This window comes from Sceloporus occidentalis, unplaced genomic scaffold, assembly GCF_023333645.1.
Source record: "Sceloporus occidentalis isolate IW3139 unplaced genomic scaffold, rSceOcc1.0.p SCAF_3, whole genome shotgun sequence".
Taxonomy (NCBI): domain Eukaryota; kingdom Metazoa; phylum Chordata; class Lepidosauria; order Squamata; family Phrynosomatidae; genus Sceloporus; species Sceloporus occidentalis.
Window position 1 is genome coordinate 60,113,527 of NW_028316983.1, and position 23,333 is coordinate 60,136,859.

The 23,333-nt window shown below is 40.6% G+C and overlaps 1 protein-coding gene across 2 annotated transcripts in view; it reads right to left on the reverse strand.

Moving 5' to 3' along the window:
• The window catches only part of LOC149316006 (prolargin-like), a 43,089-nt gene extending 26,675 nt beyond the window's left edge, over positions 1–16,414 (reverse strand). For both annotated transcript variants that reach the window (XM_089514609.1, XM_089514607.1), the window contains exon 1: positions 16,222–16,414. The gene's annotated coding sequence lies outside the window, so the exon portion shown is untranslated. The remainder of the gene's footprint in view (positions 1–16,221) is intronic.
• Positions 16,415–23,333: the final 6,919 nt, after the last annotated feature.

A 23,333-nucleotide genomic window follows, 5' to 3' on the forward strand; every position in this document is an offset into this window, starting at 1 on the left:
ACCTCTTGGGGGCATGTGGCATCTAAACACCATGCCCCAAAGCCACCAGGAAGCCAGCTTTTAGAGCCGGCCTGTTCCAGGTAAGTGGTGGCTGCTTATATGTCATTCCCCCCCCCAAAAAAAAAGGACAAAAGGAGGTGCAGATTTGCATAACAGTCATATAATCATTGATATCGATATAGATTTAGAAATTATCACTATGATTTAATAATCATTATTTATGTAATAATATATCAAACTGCATTCTTCTTTTCTTCATTGATTTGGTGTTCAGTTAATGACTCCCCTCCTCTCAGTTTATCCTCACAACCATCATGTGAGGTAAGTCAAGCTGAAAGAGGGTGACTGGCCCAAAATCATTTGTTGAGTTTCTTCACTCATTTACAGTAGAAGCTGTATTTCCCAAATTGGCAATCTAACCATTATACACACTGCATCTCTCTCTATAGTAGAGAACACTATAACCAAGTCACTTGGACACTTGCTGTATCTGCTGTCCAGATGCTATCTGCTGATGAACAACTTTAAGTCCTCCTTGTAGTTCCTGCCTCTTAGACCAGACTTGAATTGGACAGCCCTTCAAAAAGAGAGCTGTCATCAGTACATTACAAGCAAGCCATTAGGTTGCCACAGAGGCTTGTTCCATGATTTTACAGCCATGGCTTTTTAAAAGGTAATTGTGTTTAAGGAGGCCCAAATAACCCCAAAAGCACCAGGCCAAATCTGACCTTAGAAGCTAAACAGAGTCAGCCCTGGTTAATTCTTGGACAAGAGTCCACCAACAAATACCAGGTATTTGTGATTGCTGGAGGCCAAGCCTCTGCTCCTGTGTCACTGTTTATTGGAGTTCCACAGGGCTCTGTTTTGGGCCCATTGTTATTTTCTCTTTATATTTTGTCCCTAGGTAATCTTATTGGCTCCTACGGTTTTCAGTATCACTTATACACTGATGACACCCAACTGTATTTTTCCACTCCGGAACTCTCTCCAGATGTTGAACAGCAAGTGTCATCATGTCTATCTGCTATTTCTGCATGGATGCTCCATCGGCGCCTTAAGCTCAATATGGACAAGATTGAGCTACTTGTTTTCCCGCCAAAGCCAACTCTGCATTATTCTTCTCAATCACATAGTAAATGCTGGAAAATGTGTTCACAGTTAGTGGCACTAACATTTATCCTGTGAAGGAAGCGCATAGTCTCGGTTTCATTTTCAACTCTTCCCTTTCATTTGTTCCTCAAATTCTGGCCATGGCAAAGTCATGTCGTTTCTTTCTTTATAACCTAGCAAGAATCAGGCCTTTTCTTTCTGCCTCGATTACTGTAATTCTTTGCTAACAGGGCTTCCTCTTTCCCATCTTGCCCCCTTTATTTCTGTACAACACTCTGCTGCCAGGATAATTTTTTCCTCCCACCATTATGATCATGTCACTCCATTATTGTCATCCCTTCGCTGGCTTCCAATCCCATTTAGAATCCGTTATAAGTTGTTATTACTAACTTTCAAAGCCTTCATGGTTTGGCTCCCACCTACCTGTCAGCACTTGTTTCCCTCTATCTTCCTGTTCGCTCTCTATGCTCTGGTGATTCGGGACTGCTGATTTAGCCAAGGATTTCCTCTGCCCCTACTCAGATATGCCCTTTCTCCCATGCTGCCCCCTATTTTTTGGAATCTCCTTCCCATGAACTTGTGGACCACCACATCTCTAGATTTCTTTATGTCTAAACTAAAGACTATTCTATTCAGGGTAGCCTTCCAACATTCATCTTGATTTTATGTTTATATTATTTGCACTAATTTACATTTTATAGTATTGTTTTAACCTTGTTATAGTAATATTTTATTAATTTTATAATCCTCTTTGTGGTTTTAGATTGTGAGCTGTAGGCAGGCTTTGTTTTTATTTTTGGGTTGTTGTTTTCCTCCTTTGTAAAGTGCTATGTAAAGCCTATGGCGCTATATAAAAAAACGTACCAATAATAATAATAAGAGGAAAGAACTGGCAAAACCACCTCTGAGTATTCCTTGCCTAACAAAACTCTATGTAGTTCATAGCATGGCCACAGGTCAACAGGCAACTTGAAGGCACACACACAGTTGTGTTCAGTGCTTTCTTATTTTGTCCGGTGATGGTAGGACAGAAATGAGTTGCTGAGCAATCTGACCCTGTAGGGCTGGAAGCTACTCAGTTATTACAACTCTTTGGTGTCTTTGTGCAGCTGTCACTTATAGACAATGTGCATTGGTGTAGAAATGTTCAGAACAATACAGTTAATGTAAGGAACAGGGTTGGGAAACATTTGGTGCAAAGCATTAAATTCTTTCCTAGAGTTTATTTATCATGAGTTTAGAATCCATGTGGGACAAATGATAAACAAAGCTGTGCATCAGACAGCCCTTTCAGCCCCTTCTCCTTTCCAAAACATCCCTGGGATTAAGTAATAAAAGGAAGTGGGAATATTTAACCTTCCCCTGCAAGTTGCTCTCTCCTCCCCAAAACCTCCTTGCCGTACACAGCTGCTTGTATCCCCACTGGGTTCCAGACATGGATCTGTAAAATAAACCCAGGCCCAAAACAATGGTAGGGATAAAAACAGCGAAGGACTGGCAGGGGAAATATTAATCATTTCCTTTCCTCCCCTCCCTTCTCAAGTGAATATCCCCTCCCCTAAAGGTGCTTAACATGCTTTGTAGCCTCTTGGGGCCTGTAGGAATGTCTCCTCCCACACAATCTTGGTTATTCACTCAGATATTCAGGAGCAGATCCTATGCTTCATGTGACATGACAGGAGAACCATTATAAGGGTATATCTACACTATATTTTAACTGCCATGTCTCCATTCCATGTAACCCTGGGATGAATTGTTTGGTGAGAGGCTTAGAATTCTTTTCCAGATAGCTCTAGTGCTGTGATTCAGGAGTGTGCAACAAGAGAGTAGGCTAGAACTCTCTAGCAGAAACTTCATATCACCTCACCAAATCCCAGGTTTCCATGGGATGGCATCATGACAGTTAAAGGGATATAAAACTGATATAACTGTGGAGTGTAGATGTACTTTTTGTGATGACACAGGACAGTGTCTAGTTTTGCCATGAGACCCAGATTGTGGAATTTTCTGCTCTAGAGGAACAGATTGTCCCACTCTTTTATGACATTTAGATTTTTTTCTTAGAGCCCATTCACACTACACAATTAAAGTGCTATTATTCCACTTTAACTATCAGGGCAGCATCCTATAGACTCCTACGATTTGGAGTTTAGGAAGGTGTATTTAGAATTATTTGCCAGAGAGCTCTAGTGCCTTCCCAAATTATGAACCCCATAATCCTATAGGACATTTCCATGTCAGTTAAAATGGAAGGTAGTGCTGTAATTGTGTAGTGTGAAAGGACCATCAGTACTGAAATGAACTGTCTCTACTGTCTGAGTCATTGTGGGTTTTTCTTGAAGGCTGTTTATCGTTTTTCTGAAACTGAATGTATATTGTCATTTCAAGCAGGCTAATCTTATGTTTTATTTTCAACTGGATTTTCCTCTTCTTGTAGGTTATTGATTTGTAAGGCATTTTACAAATTTAGATACACAATGGCCAGAATCCTATTGGTGACAGCACATATTTAGGGATACTACAGATAAAGGCATTTAATACTTCCTTACACAACAATACCCCCCCCCCCCATGTGAGAAAGGCAGCATCCATAAATGTGGGAATGCATCCAACACAGCCATTTAGTGGATGGGGGAGGCTGGTATGTGAATGCCCTGTGTCCAGCTGCAGTTTTGCATCCAGGAGATAAGTCACTCTCATATATCTCTGCCATGTACACACATAGCAATCTGGGAAAGTGACATCACCTCTCATCCTCTGGCTGCACAACTAGGTACCTTCCAACACCCCAACACTCCTACAACCACTAAATTGTTATGGACATGCACCCCCATGCTGTTAATGTTGCCTTCCTTTGGAAGAGAAGGCACCCCAGTCATACTGCATTGGTGCAGTGTTACACTCCATCAGTAGCCCTATAGAATCCCAACTCATGTCTAGAATAGTGTGTATGAGTGTTCTGTAGTATTGTGGGTCTGCAACACTATAGCTTTGACAGCTTCAGAAGGTCAGATGACTGGTGAAGCTAAGAATAGTGGACACAATTTCCTTCACTGATTGTGGTAAGCTCCTCTAAGTTTGAGAGTATTAATAGAAAAGAGAAAAGGGAAAGAAGATCTGTGCCCAGGATTTATACACAATTGTGTATAAAGAAAAGAAAGCCTTCCTTTCTTTTGTAGCTGATGGCTACTCAAATCATCTGCCTGTTTATGCTTATGCATCTTAGCTTGGAATAAGAATGAAAGATATCCTTAGAAAATTGAAAGTGTTTACTGAAGAAATTACGTCACACACATTTACACAAGCATCCGCTCATGCCTATGTGCACACATAGCTGCTACATGAGTAAAACAATGACCAAAATGTACGTCTCTGCCAGTGTACTTATGCTGGTTAGCCAGGGACCGAGACAGTTCCTCCCTCCTTCTCCATCCCCATAGCCACCTCCACAAACCCCAAGCTACTGAGAAACTGCAAAGGTGCACCTGAACACAGTCTAGTTTCTCTTGTGCCACAGAAAAGAAAATGCAGTCTCTGTCCATTCTGTTTCATTGTTCTAATGTGGTTGGAATGCGCCTAGGTGCATGACCACAGTCATCAGTTGCTTGGGGTGGGATAGAGCTGTGCCAGGTGAGCCCCCCAGCTGATACTACACACCCAGGACAAGAGTGTTGCAGAATGAGGTACTGGATACCTCCTTCTACAATGCCCTCAGAAGTATATATAATGGCATATGTCAGCTAAAATCATCTTATAGTCAAGGAAGCAACAGAACACAGAAGATAAAACTGAAAACTCCAGAAAGCCGTAACTACCTGTGTCTACCTCTACCACCTCCTGTAGATGTATAGTTGCTTCTGCAAACAGGGTTGCATTCTCCACTTCCAACACTGCTACCATGGTAGCTTTGATGGGGCCACCATCATTAATACTTTATGGATTGTAGAGTGGGGTAGAGGTTTGTGTGTTGGGCAACAACTCTGGAGACCAAGGTTTGATTCTCTGCTCAGCCATGAAACCTACTAGATGTCTTTGAGAAAATTACATGCTCTCAGCCTCAGGGGAAGACAATGGCAAACCTCCTCTGAACAGATCTTGCCAAGAAAATTTCATGATAGGTTTACCTTAAGGTCATCATAAGTTGGAAATGACTTGAAGGTGCACAACAACAACGAGGTCTTTAAACAATTTGGAAGCTTTCTGAAATGAGACTCTTTGGCCTGTTACAGACAGGCCAAAATAAAGCTGCTTCGAGTCACTTTGGATGTATGATATTTCAATGATACATGAGTCCTAAGAGTCTGGAAGCTGCACCAAAGCTCCACTCCAGTCCTTAGGACTGGAGCGTGGCTTTGGTGCGGCTTTTGGACTCTTAGGACGCATGCATCATTGAAATACCATACCTCCAAAGTGACTCGAAGCAGCTTTATTTTGGCCTGTCTGTAACAGGCCCTAATGTTAAAAGATGGCTTGTTCTTCAAGGGTACATTTTGCACCGCAGGTTGATTTCTGTCAGAGTGATCCAATATGAGTACACCTAATTTCATCAACTGTTCAGCAAACAGCTAGGAGTACAGCTGCTCATGATAGCATGTCTGCAGTCAACCAGCCAGTTAACCAACTGGCCTCCACCAGACATCTTTCCTATTAACAAACAGGGCTGTTTTGGTTTGGTCTGTGGGGAGGAAATGTCAACAGTATTAAACTAACAAGCAAACACTGCAGACTATGCACTAACAGTAGACAGACAGAAGTCAAAAAGACCTGTCTGAAAAACTTCTGGGAAATTGTGAGATCTATCAGTCAGCAGTCCTGCCAGAATACACTTTCTCCCATGCTTGCAGATCATAGCAGGGAAATGTTATTTTCTTCCACTATAACTCCTAGAATCCTAGTCATGCCAGTCAGAGGATTCTGGAAGTTGTAGATTAAAATAATAATAATAATAATAATAATAATAATAATAATAATAAAAATAAAAATAAGTGATGAAGATATTGCAGTAGGAACATTTATATAAGTGTCTGGTAAGTTCCAGGGTCCCTTTCACACTACACAATTATAGTGCTAGGATCCCTTTACAATATTCTATGGAAGCCTGAGAGCTTCAGTTTAAGGAGGGGTATTTAGAATTCTCTGTCAGAGAACTCTAGTACTTCACTAAGCTACAGACCCCATAACCATAGGATTCAGCCATGAACATTAAACTAGAATCATAAGTTTATAATTGTGTAATGTGAAAGGACTCCTGATTGTTATTGCAGGGCATGATATTTAGAATTATCTGTCAGAGGATTTGAGTGCCTTACCACACCACAAACCCCAAATTCCACACATGGCAGTTAAAGTGGAAACATAGTGCTCCAACTGTGCAATGTGAAAGAGCTTGTTGTTTCTTGTTCCATTATCACTGAATAATTATTTTATGCCCATCTGCACAAATCCCCACAGAGAGAGAGAGAGAGAGAGAGTGCACAAAATATTCTGACTGTGGCTGAAAGAAGTAAGGTGTGGTGTGTTGGGTGTACCACAGAGATGTTGGCATATTGCATTGGAGGAAAACTTGGCTCCCTCTGACATATTTCAGCTCAACCGACTCAAGACATTCCTTGACATCTAAGTAATGGACTATTTTCATAAAGAGATTCTGTGCCTTCATTATTTATTTTTGTGTATTTGCTCGCATCTGTCTCACCTGAATCATAGAACTCTTTGCTCTCTGCTGCTTCCAGTCAAAGTCATGGCATTTGGGGCAGTTCAGAGGGAATAAAATGGCCAAGGGAGCATTGAAGTCAGCAAGGGCATTGTAAAGCAAGCATCTTGTGAGAGGACAAGAAAAACTAATGAGCACCTCAGAGATCAATTTCCTTAACATCTTTTCTGCAGGCCAGTGGTCCAGTGATATAGTGAATTGATGGCTCACAGGACGAAAGCACCAGGACTTTTTGATTACCCCCTGCCCAGGTTCTCTATTCCCCTAAGTTCACCTGCAGTTCTGCAAACAGCTAGGTACTTTTAGAGCTGTGCTTGTTGTTGTGGTAAATATTTTTGGGTAGTTTGAAGAGGCTCATTGATTTTACAAAAAAAAACTGCTTCTGATGGAGAGGACAACCGCTATAGCTGGTTTTGTTGATATGGACTGATATAGGATCAATGTTGATATGATTTTCTTTGGTGCCATCACTAGGTGGACTCCTAACAAGAACATCTGCACTTCAAAATTTAACCACTACATTGCTACTATAATTGTCTATTTTCTTCTTTTAGGATCACCACTTTTTCCTTCTAACTCCTCTCTCTTTGTTCCTCTGTATTTTAGTAAAGAAGGTGAGGAAATGAAAAGTACTCAAAACAATGCTCTTGCAAGAACAAAGGAATTCAGATGTTAAACTATGGTTCATCCTAGAGGAGAACAAAACAAACACGTGCATTTAATCTAGGGCTTTCCTTAGGGGTAGAATTTTTTTAAAAAACCCTGCCAATCTGTTTTAAATTAAGTTAGAACATTATTGTTGCGATGATGTAACTTGTGAGTATGTAATTTGTTTCTGTTTTTATGTAGTTGAGCTAAACCAAAAGGAGCACTACCTTTTCATTCTAAGTCCTCCCTCTTTGTTTCTCTGTATTTTAGCACAGAAGATGAAGAAATTAAACAGTGCTTAAAACAATGCTCTTGCAAGAGAGAAGGAATTCAGATGCCAAACTATGGTTCAACCTGGATGTGAACAAACAATTGAGTACAAACATGTGCTTTAATTCCAGGGCTTTCCTTAGAGGCAGAAGTCATAAAAGCTGCCAGTCTGTTTCAAATTAGGTTAGAAGTTAATTGTTGCTGATGATGTAACTTGTGAATATGTCATTTGTTTCTATTTTTATATAGTTAAGCTTTCAACAATCTAATTCACATTTGTCTACTAGTTTAAAATAGAAATAACATATTGTGAGTTAAGTTCACAAATTATAAAGGCCAAAAGACAAAAATAAAGATGAGAAGACTGTAGATAAACTATCTATACCTATATTTACATACACAGATGTGAGTATGTATACACATACAAAATAGTCATCCAAATAAGATCCAGGGAAACATATCAACACCATCTGTGATATAAGCACACCTGGCACTGTAACTACAGTATTTGTTCACAATTAAAAACACTGAGGGCCCAACACACAAGTCTCTCTTGCTTTTGTCAAAGTTTAGTAATACCTATTAGCCAAATAGGTGTACCAATTCAGGATTGTCCCAAAGCCCTGAGAGCTATGAGCCAAAACCTGACCAAGGGATGGCCACTGGTGATTTTTTTTAAGCAGTAGCAATAGCAGCTTCATTTATATACTGCTTCATACCACCTAAGCAGTCTCTAAGCAGTTAACAACTGTAAGCTAATTACCCCCAACTAGCTAGGTACATTAAGTGTTGTGCATTGAGTACCAACTACAGTGGCTCACAGCTTGTCATCCAATCCTACAGAGAGTAAGAGAGACAGGGAGGGAGGGAGGGAGGGAGGGAGGCAGGACATATGTTTCTGTTTAGAAATTAAAACAGAAATCTTAGCTAAAGTAAGGGATTTGACAGACCACCCCGTTTTTACTCCTGAGGGACGCTGCAGCAACCAAACCGCACGGCCTCCCTCTGCACCAAAAAGAACCCACTAAAAGCAGGTTCTTTTTGGTGCGTGCAGCAGACACCATGAGTGCACCATTGGCGCTCTGTCGCACTTCGATGATGCAAGCACGGCGGTGCGATGTGCAAATGATGTACCATGCTTGCATCATCATGGCAACACCACATTCCTGAGCCCTAAAATCGGCCCCAGACTGCCACTTTCAGGCAGTCTGTACCAGGCCTAAGAGAGCCGTTTGAGCATTGCACTACAGATCTGTAGACCAGAGTTAGAATTTCTGTTCAGTCATGGAAACCCCCTGGGAATCTTGGGCAAGTCGCACACTCTCATCCTCAGAGAGAGGTAAAAGCAAAACCCCTCTGTACAAATCTTAGGGTTGCCATAAGTCAATAATAACTTGTACACACAACAACAACAATTTAGCCTACTCCCACATCAAAGGTAAAATCTGGTAAAAAGGTAAAAAAAGGTCTGTCCTACTCCCACATCAAAGGTAGAATGAGGAGATTATTTGTTCTCACCTACTTAATGATAAGGAACATTCCATATAGCTCATTTGCTTTTAGTCAGAAGGTAGATTAAAGCGCAGAGCAGAGGATGAGCCCTGGCACCACAATGACTGGGAAGGAAGGAAGAAACTAGCAATGTAAATATACAGATCACTCTGGAAAGTCTTTGAAAGTTGAATCAACAAATCAGTTAAATTTTGGAAATTATAGCGGATTACAGCAGCAAGGTTGCTATAGGGTTCCCAGAGCTCAGGACTTGGTGATGACACATGAAAACGAGACTCAGGGCCAAGTCTGGAAACCCTATAGCTAAGGGATTTGAACAAAGTGGAGCTGCCATTGACTAGAAAACAGATCTCTATCTCTAAATTAGCCAATTTAAAGGGAAGTACTACCATTCCTTTTCCACAGTAGAATCATAGTTAAAATAAAAACCTAGCTAAAGGCACTTGCCCTCAGAAGAACTCATGCTCTTTGTTTGATAGCATGGACCAAGTTGGTAAGATCTGGGGCTAGAGAAGCATACTTTGCAGCATGCCTACTCAAAAATGTCAGAATGTTTAATTGAAAAGGATTGTTGCATGGGCCCAACCCTTCACAACATTACAGAAAACAAAATAATTATTTTTCTTCCCATACATAAAACAATCTGGCAGGCATATTCATAACAGTAGATAGGAGATAAAACACCTTGCACTCTTAAAAGTCAATGTTTTTGTAGGCAGAGATGCTTTCAGTTTGAACAGCATACTTGTCTTCTAGAGGGAGACAGGATATTATTCAACCCAACAGCATTGATGAGACTGAGACAGAAGTTTTGCTTTCATTTAATAGGAAGAGATTTTCTCACGATCATGAGGGGATGCAGACAGTCTCATGGGAATAGGAACTATCATGTTTTGCATGTCTACTTTTGGTCTCTTTGATAAGAGCATCTTACAGATCCCAAAAGAGAAAAGAGCAGAGAGAGAAAAGGTGAGCCAGAAGAAACTTTGTCTTCCTGCCAAACAAGACACTTAAACAAATATACTGATGTGCAAAGGAGGTAGTATGATTGCTGCAAAAAAAGAAAACCAAAAGTAATTTGGTGTGATGAGAACAGGAAAGAGGGATACTTAAGAACAGAGCTTTTATCCACAGGTTCATCATAAAAGGAGAGAGATCTGGACTCCCCTGCCCCTCTGTAATTTGAGTTTTATTGAGTTTTTGTAGAATGTGATGGTCAGTTTCTTTTCCTATGAAGAGTGAGAACACCTTGAAAAGGTTAGTCTTTGGACTACAGCTTCTGGGCACGCCCACACACACACACACACACACACACACACACCACACCACACCAAGCTAGCACGACCAGTGGGGAATTCTGACAATTGCAGTCCCAAAAGTAATCTTTCCAGGTACTTGGAGTGAGTTGCCAGCCAAGCTATATTTGGGCAGGTCTACCTGCAAAGCTGGGCTAAGACATTTTGCTGTTTGCAACAGACAAGATAGCAGTGTCATTGGGATATAGCCCAATAAAGTTTCCTCTGACTGGTAGCAGATTTCTTGGGTTTCATACAGCTGGAGATGCTGGCAAATGAACCCAGAATCGTCTATGCATAGCATGTGCTCTGACACTGATCTAAAATCTTTCCAATATCCAGCATTCACTCACCCTCTAAACTGCAAATCCAGGCCCCTCTTTGGAAATATCCACATACTGTAACATAGAGATGCTGCTGATGCTGCTTGTATATAGTTCAGAAAAGTTGCTCTTTTTGCACTACATGTCCTAGATTTCTCCATTCAACATTACCAATGACTAGAGGAATCTGAAACGTGTCCATTTCTATGCTTTTGGCTATTATTTGGCTAGTGCTCCTAGTGTATAAGGACTGCTGTGTCTCACTTATTCAGCACAGATTCAAGATTCTTGCCCATTTATCTTTCACCATTTATCTCTCTGCTTAATACTTATTTTGCTTTCCATTGTTTATATGAGTCATAATCCTCCAGTGTATGACAAAAACATTCAAATTCTGGAAGGACATACACACACACACACACACACACACAGGCAGGCAGGCAGGCAGGCAGACAACAACAATCACAAAACAAACATGCTAGGAAGCCAAAGTAAAGCCTCCAAATTCCATGTGCTTGTCTAGTATTTATAATCCCCAGTTCAGGACCATTAGAGATTTCAGTGAATGGTTTTTCAAGCTACTTCTTGTCAGGAGAATTAGTATCTTATCATGCTTCCCATCTCTTGATAGCATTAATATAATCTGCATAGGGTGTACCTGGAATCTATGGCAATAATAAGATTTTTATCCTTGTTATAAAAGTCTGACAAAGGCTCTTTATCTACTTTTGTCAAAAGATTTTGAAAGGTGGAAAAACACTGCTGAGGACCACCTTTTCTCATGGCCTCTGGAAGGAGAGAAAAGTCAAGCAGGAGAGCATTGTTTGCACTAAGCTGGAACCATCACACCATTAATTGATCCAAATTATTTTGGGGTGTGTCAAGGAACAGGGTTTGACTGCCACAGTCTTTTTCTGCAAGAAAGACTCATGTGTATTCATACAGATGGGGTATGTCCTGTGCCAAAAGCATCTGGAATCAACTGGCTAGCTAATTCCTGTGATATTGCAACACAGAGGGATTTTTCAATTTTTTAAAATGCTTAATCTTGTGTTCTTTTTCATTCCTTAAGGCTCATGCGAAGTCTCCATCTGTCTCAGTCTACACACACACACACAATGAAAATAATAATGCAAACATCATTTGGCGCATGTACAATTTCCAGACAGGGTGTATCATTAAGGTGAAAAGCTGTCATTTGTATTTTCCCTATTCAGTTTCACTGTATAAAATGAGAAGATTTGACAGTTCAAAACAAGGACACCGTCGGTCTCTCCGGGCACAATACTGCATGTATTTCTAGATGGGAATTTTCTGCTTTGCTGAGATGGAGTTGTTGCAGACATAACCTGTGAGTTCAGAAAATGTGACTATGAGCCATCCTTTCACACACACTGTTCAGTGCAAAAGGTACATTATAGGTATTGTGAGGTTGCTAGAACCTGTGAAATTTGAATTAACTTATATTTTAGGCATATGGAATGCTAAAGCAGTTTTCCTAAATCCTGGACTTGTAAATATTACTTTTTTGGATTACATATCCCAGAACCTCCTATCCAACTTGGTCACAAAAGGTAAGGCTACATCAGCTTTTTCTAACTTGGTATACCTGCAGATGTCATGGACTATGAGTCTCCTTATTCCCAGTCAATAGAACCAGCTCAGAATCATAGAAATTGTAGTCCAATGCATCTGTAGGAGATCACTGGGCAGGTAAGGCTGGACTGAAAACAAAACTGCCTAATGTGCCCTGGGAGGTGCAGACTGGACTCTGAGCAGCTACAATAAATAGCTATAATAAATCACAATGAACATTCATATAGCTTTGATCAAGTGTAAAATGTCTGATCTCAGTAGTCCTCACAACAGCCTGACAAGGATAATCAGTGCTCATGACTGAGGAAATACTGACTTCTTTGTAACCAAGAAGAGCTTTGAAACATGGGTATTCTGAGCCAGAGCTCAGAATCCAACATTAGCCGGTTTAGTATGTCATTTATTTTTAACAAATGTGCCATCCCTGCATGTGTTTTATTCTTGCCATTGACTTGACTTTCAAAATTACTTGGTCCCAGTATTTGTGTTGTTCTCTGTCAGTCACAAAGAGCAAGTAAGTATTTCCAAAGCACTTACAGCCCAGCTACTATATAGCTACTTTATTTGAACTATTTGTAATTCTACTCTGCTGGTTGAACTCTCCCTTTTCCTCCAGGGGTGAGTGTCTGAACAACTTTTTCTCACAAAATTGCTTATGTGCTCCTCATATTTCATTCCCAACTATTCTTGCTCCTTTTTGTTTTATTAGTGGACGCAAATTTTCCCAACCTCCTCTCCTGTATATTTAATCTCTTTCCAAATCACATGAGTTGGGTTTTGTTCCAGTGGGAAGGTCAATGCAAAATATGCACATGCTGCTGGAGAGCAATTCTTCTCCTAGTGGGCACATGATTTTCTAAGACCACCAAGAAGAGAATTACTTCTGATTGAAAGGGGGTGTTGCAAAGAATGCAGTGCAGTTGAAATGAATGTAATGGACAAATGTCAGATAATATCGGACTGGTTGCTCAGGTCATAAGGGAAACTTGGACCTTCAGTGGGAACACATCTCAGTCACACATACTGTATAACCAACCTATTTATCCAGGGGAAGCTTGTACTGTACAGATGTATATTCTTAAAACAGAGCTTATAAATATTATTTTGGACTACAGCTCCCTAATGGCAAGCTGGCTGGGGAATTCTAGGAGTTGTAGTTCAAAAATGTTATATTTTCAAACTCTGACTTAAAGTACATGTGCTTTGAACACATGAGCTTTTTAGTCAGTTCTTTCTCAGTTCTACAAGAACAGAAAAAATAGGACAGAATAAGTACCTGAAACAACTTTCACCAAAGGAAGGGCTAATCCTATCAAATATTAGTATCTGTGTTTAAGATCCCAGGTATATTCTCTAAGAAGCTTTGAATTCAGTCTATTTATGTCTGAAATCAAACTACATAGAGGCATGTATACTCATGTATAAGTCTAGAAATTTTAGACAAAACATTGGCCCCCAAAAACATTCTGCTTTAATTCGTATATAAAAAAGAACCATCCTCTGTGAAAGGCAAGAATATAATTTGTCTTGGGAGCATTAAACCCACTCTACTCTCTCATCCATCCCATCTTTAGTGTGAACAAAATCAGTTATGCCTGATGAAATTTTGTAAGTTTTTTGGCATCATTTCCCTTTGCTTCATCTTTTAAATCCTTTATTTCATGCCCCTAAATTTTACTCTTGACTTATTCATGGGTCATATCAAAATCCCTAATTTTGGCCCCTAAATCTGCCTTTGACTTATACATGGAGTTGACTTATAGCTGAGTATATACAGTATATCTGCTAACCTGGCAGTAATAATAATAATAAAACTTTATTTATATACCGTTTTTCCAGCAAGATCAAAGCGGTTTACAGATTCAGTCAAAATATATATGTATCACATCATACCACAATATAATTGCAATTACAGATACAAATTCCAATAAAAGAGTTTAAAAACAGCATATAAAACAGTCATAAACTCTATCTGTCATAATTAAACATCTTGAGATAAACTTCTATTAAGGAATAATTTCTTTATAAAGAGTCAGGAGGGTACGCTAACCGGAAGAGATGAGTTTTAAGTGCCTTCTTAAAGGCATCCAAGGTAGAACTAAGTCGAATCTCTTCCGAAAGTTTATTCCAATACATAGGAGCTGTCACTGTGAATGCTCTTTGGTGTGTTGCTGCTAGTCTCACCCTGGGGTACTCGAGTAAGAGCTTCCCTGTTGTTCTGAGGGTGCGGGGCGGATTGTGTGGGGAGAGGCATTCCCTCAACTCGGGCCCAAGCCGTGTAGGGCTTTATAGGTAATAACCAACACTTTGTATTGACCCCCGAAGCTAATTGGCAGCCAGTGGAGAGATCTTAATACAGGTGTTATGTGGTCCGTAAACCGCATGGAACTCAAATAGTCAGTGTATTTGCTTTATGCAACTTTGCTTTATTCAAGCTTTAATTGGAGAGTAGATAATGAAACAAGAAAAGGTTCAAAGGCATGCATGTATATAGTTGTTGTTGTTGTTGTTGTTGTTGTTGTATGCTTTCAAATTGTTTCTGACTTATGATAACCCTAAAGTAAACTTGTCATAGAGCTTTCTTGGCACAATTGTTCAGAGGTTTGCCATTGCCTTCCCTGAGGCTGAGAGTATGTGACTTGCCCAAGGTCACCCAGTGGATTTCATGGCCGAGTGGGGAATTGAACCCTGGTCTCCAGAGTTGAAGTCTAACACCCAAACCACTATGCCATGTGTGTGTGTGTGTGTGTGTGTGTGTGTGTGTGTGTGTGTGTGTTATTTGGAATTAAAAATGATCCAAATCAGTAAGACCGGTTTCCAAATAAATATGTTGATATTCGTTTATAACAATAACTATACATGGTGTAAGCCCTGCTGAGTTCAGTGACAGTTATGCTTAGGTTATGTACATAGAATTGAAACACAAATATTCTCCCCTGTAGGTGTATAAAACATTAGGATATTGAAAGTGGGGTTGTAGTTTCTGTATGTATGGATGTTTGAAATTTTTTTCCTTCTGGAATATCAGTTAGTTGCACTCCAGTGCACTCCTTTGTTATATCTTTAAGTTCTCCACCTCCCAGAAATGAAAAGAATTTGAATCCCTTCCCACTGAGAGGAAATAAACATCACAAGATCTTCTCAGATGTAACTGAATCTTCATCATTAATTATTCAGGAATGTTGAAACTCTTTCTTATCCTGTTTTACAACTGTAAAATGCTTTGCAATCCTGATATGAATTAGCAAACACATGCTTCACATACACTGCAAGTACAATAAACAGATGCTGCTCAGATTTTCTTAATTATAAACTCATATCCTTGGAATCTGTCTCATCCCCCACCCCTCCAAAGTTTTGACTTTGGAATCAATATTACTTATGGTAAACCAAAAAAAATCTTATATGCTCACCTTGCTTTTTCATGGGTAGACACCATGTGCATGAGAGATGTATGTGGGTGTGTGCAACACATGGAGGGGGTTCCCTAAATTCTGCTGCCATGGAAACGATTTCAGCATTTAAAACACTACTGTCACATGCAATTGTTCATCCCCTTGTTTACTTGACATAACTCTTGTGACTGAGTGAAATAAAAGCAACTTTTGAAGAAACACTCCTGAAATATTTGATGAATGACAGGGAAAAAGGCAGACACTGAACAGCCCCAGCTGACAATGGGCTAAGGAAAAGGTGATTCCTAGTCTGTGTTAGGTGAGGCCATCCCCAAACAGGACACCTGTCCAGAGCTTACCTGTCGCCACCTGACCTTCCTCCTCCTCCTCCCTGTCTGTGTTTTAACTTCCAGGGCTCTTCCTCCCTTTCTTCCTCTTCTTTGTCTTCTTCTTCCTCTTCTTCTTTACTCCAGTCCGGTTTAGATACAAATGAGCAGCCTCCAAGCCGTATGTGTTTTCTCTGGTTCTGTTCTGCAGAGATTCTCTGAGAGAGGGTTGGTGGGTGGGAGTGGGAGAAGGAGGAGAAAGTCACAACAATAACGTCTTTCTCTGGCAGCCAAACTCTTCAGGATTTAATCCACACACATGTCCTTCTGCCTGCCTGCTGAAAGACTCATGTGTAATAACGTTTCCTTCTGCTGGGGCAAGAGAGCTCCCCTCCAGAGTTATTAAACAAATTACACTTTTAAAAAAAAAACTCCTGGAACTTTCACTCCCTATAAGTATGATGTCTTCTCCTAACTGTACAGTAAATCGGTGTGTGTAAGCTTTTCAAGCACCGTGAAGAAAATGTTAGCCTGCCTGAATGGGCAATAAATGGGATCCTTATGTTTTACAATGAATAGCAGTAGTGCATATATGCCATATCTTTTCTAAATATAGTGATTTTATTCTCTTGATCTCTCTTTGTTGCTGTTATTCGAATTGACAAATGTTGGATTTGCCTACTTGACTGTTAAAAGCCCCTCCTTCTGCTTCAGGGGATTTTGTCAGCTTAAAGGGTCAAAGGTTTCCCTGGGAGTTGGCTTAGTGATAGACAGGAGACAAAAGGCCCAGTGGCCCAGGGCAGGGGTGGATCTGCTCTGCCTGTCAGATCTACTTTGGTCTTTTTGACTAGAACCCCAATATCCATAGCCAGGTGCAAAAGACATACACACCTAGAATTTTAAAAGATGATGTCTGAGCATGTTGCCAAACTAAGGATCTTATCCCACGTGGCTTTTAAACTGCAATTAACGTTGGGGGGAATGCCTTTAGTGGTACTTATTACACAATGTCACCTCTGACCCTTCACTGCTGCTCATCCAAAGTGTGGTTAGAGCACACCTTTTCAGTGATGGAGAAAACCATCAATAAGTTCCTAATTGCCCTGCTGTGCCATTAGTCTTCAAGTGTGATAAGTTCATCCTGAAGCAGTTCCAAGATTGGGCAATCATGTGGTGTCATGACTCACTATTTCCAAACAAGCCAATTTTCTTTATTTTTCTTCTTGTTTTCTTTTCTTCCATCTTTGTTTCACTAAATTATGTTGCCATAACTCTGAAATTGCATTTCAAATAAAAATAAAAACACCCCAAAGTCATGCTAGATATGGAATAGGTCAGGGAGGCAGGATTAAGAGTAGTGTGGAAAAGAATGTAAGGGACTGTCAATGGCAAAAACAACCCCCATTGTGCTAGGGAAGGGGTGTGTAATAAGGAAAGCTCCCAAACCGGTTAGTATCCATTTTCTTTTACTAAAGTGGCAAGAATGAGGCTTCAAGAATTTATTAAGTACAGTGGACTCTTGTTATATGCTGGGGTTTGGTTCCAAGATCTCCCATGTATAACAAAATCAGTGTTTGCTCAAGTCCCATTAAAAATAATGACATAGCAAAAAGGTGTCCCTTATAAAAAAGTCAAGGTTTGATATTTGAAATTTATCCTTTTTTTGAACATTTTCAAACTGTGTATGCTTGAATCCGTGTAAAAAAAAAATCCATGTATAAGAAGGGCTGACTGTATAAGAAGTGAGGTGAGTTCCCAGTCTTTTCACAAAATAATCCACTCCTGGTTACCCCATGATTTCTCCAATTGAACAGCCTATTGTTGTTGTGTGTCTTCCATTTGTTTCTGACAAGATCCAGAGCCCTCCGTTCCCATGTCTGCATGGGTGTCCTGCTGAGCCACTTGGAGTGTCTGCTGCCTACATGCTCTGAGGTCAGAATGAGGCACCCAGTGACAAACTGTGTGCTTCATTCTGTTCACAATCCATACATTTAGAGAACCCTGGTGGTGCAGTTGTTAAATGCCTGTACTGCAGCCACACATGCATGAACCACTAGGTTGTAGTTTGATACCAGCCAGAGGCCCTCCGGAGCAATTCAGCCTGGCATCCTTCTGATGTCACTAAAATGAGTACCTAGCTTATTGGGGGCAATTAGCTTACACATTGTAAACTGCTTAGGGAGTGCTTAAGTGCACTGATAAGCAGTATAGAAATGTACTTGCTATTGCTACATTTAGGGGATACATAGGGACCATGAAATCCCCCCAATCCCCACTTACTGGTCAGAAGCTGCTGAGATCAAAGGGGATCTGACTGATGTTGTCACCCAGCCATCCCTGTTTGAGTGTATTCTACTGTGAATGAAGACTGTGATAAGAACCCTGTTTCTACCTGTCACAACAGGGGTCACTGTTACTAATTAATAATTCACTTCCCAAGTGACAAGGGAATAGACCCCTGTCAGTCGCAATGGCTGCTGACCTGTAACTGGTGATTGTGGGAGTTGGGTCAGGATTCATTGTGTAGCTACAGTCATCCTTCCATTTTCACAGACTTCGAGTCTGTGGTCTCAGTCCTTCGTGAACCGGCAAGTGGGGACAATTAAAATGGAACGTGTGTGCAGAGCCACGCACAGTAGCACACAGCCATTCAAACCAATAGGGCTTGATTATTTGCAAATTTCCATTTTTCCAGGGTGGTGGTGGTCTGGAACAGATCCCCTGTGAAAATGGAGGGATGACTGTACAAACTATTGTGGTTACAAAGCAATATAGGGCATCGTGCTTCCTTGGATTCTTCATAGGGAGAAAGGCAGGAAATAAATCAAATAAATAAAAACAAACACTGTAGAAAATTCTGGCCACTATCTTTCAGTTTGCCCTACTGGACAGTTTGTTGTGATGACAAAAATGTGGATGGATTTTATCTTGATATCCTTAGTGGGAAAGCAAGATAACAAAAGATAACAAAATTAAAGAAATAAATGAACAAGTAGAATGCACTACTCTTATCTCTTTATGCCTACCAAAGTAAATTTTATTTCTAGAATGGTCAATTCCATGCATTTTGTTAATGTGCAGTTCTCCAATCAGAATCTGAACAAGATTAGAATGCACAGTTAAACTCACATTGCATCCTTCAACTTTTTTCTTCATCCGAAAAAGATTTGAAAAGGTATTAACAAGCTGGAATGTGTCCAGAGAAGGGTGACTGAGATAATAAACAGTCTGGAAACCATTCTTCTTATAATGAATGACTTAAGGAGCTGGAGGAGACTGAGAGGTAACATAATCTTTAAATATCTGAAGGGATGCCATGTAGAAGATGTAGCAAGCTTGTTTTCTGCTGATCCAGAGACTAGAACATGAACGAAAGATTTCAATTTACAAGAAAAGAGGTTTCATCTGAGAAATAGGAAGAGCATTTTTACTATAAGAGCTGTTTGCCTGTGGAATAGATTGCCTTGGAAGGTGGCAGACACCATCTTTGGAGGTTTTTAAATAAAATTTGGATGACCATCTTGTAGGAGTGCTTTAGTTGTATATTCTTGCATGGCAAGGGGTTGGACTAGCTGGCCTTGGTGGTATCTTCAGATTTTAAGATTGTATGATTCTATGATTCTATGAACTTTATTAGTTATTACTAAGTAAGTTGTGTTACAGTAAGCACTGAGGCCCACATCAGTTACCAAAATGGTCTTCTTGACATGACACAGTTATAATTCTGATACCACTTTTGTTGCCATTGCTTCACCTTATAAAATCCTAGGATAGGTAGTTCTATAAATTATTTAGAATTCTTTGGCAAAGGCCTTCGGTTTGCTGCGGCCTGGGGCCAATTCTAGGGTTCTAGAGCATGCAACATCCACACGCTCTGGAACCCTAGAACATATGGATGGCGCCATCTTTATGCAGTGCCATCCATATGGGTCACATGTGCATGATGCAAGCACAGTGCCACGTCCGCACTTCCAGGCGCAGCACTCATGTCATAGATGTGTCACAGTGCACACTAATGATGGCATCCTCATGCACCAAGAAGAACCTGGTTTTTCCAGGTTCTTTTTGGTCTGAAGGGACGCTGCGTGGTTTGACTGCTGCAGTGTTCCTCCGGAGAATAACTGGGTGCCTCCAGCCCACCCCTTTGAGGTGGTCTGGAGAGCCCCAAAGAATTCTGTTGCCACACAAAACGATAGATTCCAGGATTTCATAGAATGGAGCCATAGAAGCTAAAGTGGTATCAAAGTGCTATAATTGAGATATAGATGTTCCTGATATGGCCCCTTAATTTAGAAATTATTTCAATAGGATTTATTTAGAATTAATAGTAGTGATGAGGGGAAATAATTAATCTAACTGAAATTAGTCTCTTTCATGACTTCACCCCATTCTACTAGCCCAACTTTCAGTAACCAGAAACTGTTAAGTACTTTGCTTGCAAAGCACTTAAAGTGACTGCTTTCCCCCACTTAATTACAATGAATCTTTATTGCCGTGTCTTGAATTACAAATCTTGGAGCATGTCCCAAGGAGATTACATATTTTTAGGTACCATTGCTTTCAGTGTGAGATCAGAGAACCCCATTTAAAAGGCAAGAAACTCTGGTAACAACTGCAGCTGTGATGTACAGGGACAGTCTCTGTGTTGACTGGAAGACATCCATTTTGCACACACAGAGCAGTCCACTGCCAGAGATGAATCATATTCTGGACTGTGGACTCAGCCTGTGCTAGAATGAACAGTCGCTGGGACACTCTGAACTTAGAGGAAAGTATGTATTGGCCCTTTTGCCATTTGTACACAGTTCAGCATATTTCATGATAGGGTTCATAAACAGAAAGGGATGAGAAGCAAGTCTAAAGACAGGGAAGCTGGAGGGCTGGTATCACTTATTCCCTTCTGCTCCTACACAGTGGTTCTTTTCTTCAGCTTTCTCATAGTAGGTGTATTTATAGTGCAAACTTCTTAACTAAACTGGGGGAACATGGGCTGACTGGTAGTGCAGAGCATCAGCTGGCTCCCCGTAAGAAGTGATTGCTGGGTTAATCAGCTTGCTCTCTCCTTTCTTGTATGCATAATTTTCAAACTTAGCTGCTCCCCTCCCCTAATGAGCTTTCTGAGACATTCCTGTGGGATTGTCCTTGCAGCTTTATATAACTTATACCCCATTGACTTTGATGATTTTACCAAAGTACTGGCATGATCTCCTTCTCTCTGCTTCATTCCCCCTCCTCCTCTTTGGGCCAGATTTCCTTACTAGGCATGTGGCTAGAGGAGGCAGTCTGCTGTAGACAGTTTTTCTTCTGAGCTTATGGCAGTTGATACACTATTAGAGAAATAAATTGACCCATGTAAAGTCCAGCTAAAAAGACATAATAACTTTAAAAAACTGAAATAAGTGATCGTGCGGTTTATGATTAAAAGCAAAAATCTGTAGAATTCTTCATCAGGCTACATGGTAGCAAAAGGGAGAGGGAAACACAACAAGTACCAGAGTCTTAACACACATACACACGCACACCAGGTTCTAATTTTTTTTTAAAACAATATTTTTGATCTTTTCTTTTTAAAAATATTTAATTTTTTATTCTTTATTATTAAACTTTTAAACAAAGAAGATAAAGAGGACAAACAGAACAGAACAAAAAACAAGACTGCACACAATAAAACTTACACTAAACAAATAAAACATTAAAGACATTAAAAATAATTTCCAATTTATACCTACTACAAACATGTAACACTATATGTCATAATTACTTCCCCTAATGTAAATAAACATAACCTTATCACCAAATTATTTATAACCTCTATAACCACTATAAATACCAACTAAATTTTATACTTAAATCAATTTACAAAACTGTGGCCCAATTTAAATGGGCCTTTGTGCTGCCCCCGTCACATGCTAGGGGTTGGCCGAGGACGTAGCGTCCATACCGGCCTCACTCCTAGCACGTGACAGGGGCGTCAAAATGGCAGCGCCCTGTACACACAAGCACCGCCATTTTGACATGATGGACGAGTAGCATCCGCATTTCCCGGCGTTTTGTGACACCACAAGTGTGCTATTGGCACCTTGCAGCGTCACAAAGGTGCCACAAGAAGAACCCGCTTTTTGCAGGTTCTTTTTGCTCCATGACAGAGCCGTGCAGTTTGTCTGCTGCGGCTCCCTCACAGAGCAAACCAGGGCGGCGGCAGACTGCCCTTTTTGGGCGGCCTGTATCCCACCTATAATAACTATACAGCTGCTCAATCCCTGTACTAAAGTAGCTCAATTTTCACTCTTCAAACCCTGTTTCCTGTCTGGCTTTTCCAGAAACTCAAAAAGGAAATAGCAAGAAGACACCCTCCCAGCAAAGATGCCTTAGCTAAACAAGTCCCCATAGCCCTGGGAGGGCATCCCTCCTCACTCACTGGTTCTCTGGCTTTCTGGCTCCCTCCCTTCTGTTCCCGCCTGCCTCCTTTTGTCAGAGCAAAAAAACTATTGTGCAAAATGACAGCCTTTGGCAGTGCCAGTATGTGTAGAACTGGAGGTGAAGGGAGATGGCAAGAGGCAGGTGGATAGACTAGCTGGCTGGCTGCTGTAACCAGCGGTGGTGGGAGCACCAGCAGTAGCAGCAGTTCTTGGGCAGAGAGAGCCATACTCTGGATATCTATGGGTGAGAGAGTTATTAAGTGTGTGTGTGTGTGTGTGTGTGTGTGTGTATGTGCACTTACGTGTATGCATCTGCCTTTCTGACCCTCTCCCCCACATGCATCTAAGCAGTGCATAGGGTGGAGAAATGAAAAGCAAATTTGATCCCTGATGGTGCAGTCATTAAATGCTGGTACTGCAGCCACAGTTTGATCCCAGGGCTCCAAGGTTGACTCAGTTTTCCATCCTTTTATAGCTTGGTCAAATAAGTACCCAGCTTGTTGAGGGCAATTGGCTTACTGATGGTAAACCACTTAGAGAGTGCTGAGTACACTATTAAATGATATAGAACTGTAAATGCTATTGCTATTGCTCCCTATCTCATGTGCACACACGTGCGTGCCCAGCAAGAGTGTGTACATTTATTTATTTCTCTGTTCTCTTTAAATGTGAAGATCCTTGATGAGCTAATTCAAATAAATATTTAATGCACTTTAGGCTTTTAAA